General features: G+C 33.0%; 1 non-coding gene across 1 annotated transcript; it reads left to right on the forward strand.

Annotated features, from left to right (window-relative positions):
- The first annotated feature begins 491 nt into the window (after nucleotides 1–491).
- Nucleotides 492–595, forward strand: LOC113930085. The gene has a single exon (XR_003522453.1). It is a non-coding gene; the product is annotated as a small nucleolar RNA U13 (small nucleolar RNA).
- Nucleotides 596–983: the final 388 nt, after the last annotated feature.

Genomic DNA, 983 nt, shown 5'->3' on the forward strand with positions numbered 1-983 from the left:
TGCCTGGTTTACTTTCCTTTTCATATTTTTTTTTATGTGATTCTTCCCAATTCTCCATATCACCCTGCATCTTTCCATACCAAGGCATCTACTTTGCTGGATTTAAATGATTTGAATTTTTGCCAATGTTGCAATCATCCCTTGGGTATTTGGCCCGCCATATTTGCCTTGTGGGGTATCCTGTACTCTTCAGTATAAAGTAAAGGGTGGGAGTCATGGAATCTGTGACTTGCTGTTTCTGGCAACTCAGCCTTATGAACTGTATTCATAGGGAATTTAAGAACCTGCTCTCTAGAGGTCACCTGGCGGCCTAACTACATTACGGTGGAAGATTCATGTTGGAAATGAGCTGTTAGTACAGAAACATTCTTAATTAATGATGCGGAGTGAATCTGTAGCCCGCCAAAATATGATTATGGAAACATTTATAAAGGTTGTGTGGCCTACAAAATAAATTTCCTAAATATTTTTTAAAACCTTACAGGCATTGAATTCATTTGTAGTTCATGAGCGTGATGGTAGGGTGTTCATGCTGTTGTGTGACATGTGCCTTCCTCAAATCTTGCTACAACCTCGGCACATTACCTGTCTGACATGAAGAAAAAAAAGAAACAAAGAAAAAAACTTATAGGGGTTGGGTGTGCATGAAATTTATATGTATATACTCTAATTTATCAATCTTATATATATATTGTATACATATGGTATATACTTTATATGTGTATATACTATATATACTATCAATATGTGTTATCTATTATATAGTATATTCTATGCTATATATGTGTATAAATACTATATATGTATAAATACACTACCCTAAATATACCATGTATTTACACATACATATTTACTGTATATATTATAAATATATAGTATAATATATGTTATATATATATATATCATACATATATGTATGATAATTTCCTTCTTCTAGGTGTGTCTAGGGAAATGACTCTTTCTTTCCAGGTCAGCCTTGAATG

The sequence above is a fragment of the Zalophus californianus genome, chromosome 5, assembly GCF_009762305.2.
Source record: "Zalophus californianus isolate mZalCal1 chromosome 5, mZalCal1.pri.v2, whole genome shotgun sequence".
NCBI lineage: Eukaryota > Metazoa > Chordata > Mammalia > Carnivora > Otariidae > Zalophus > Zalophus californianus.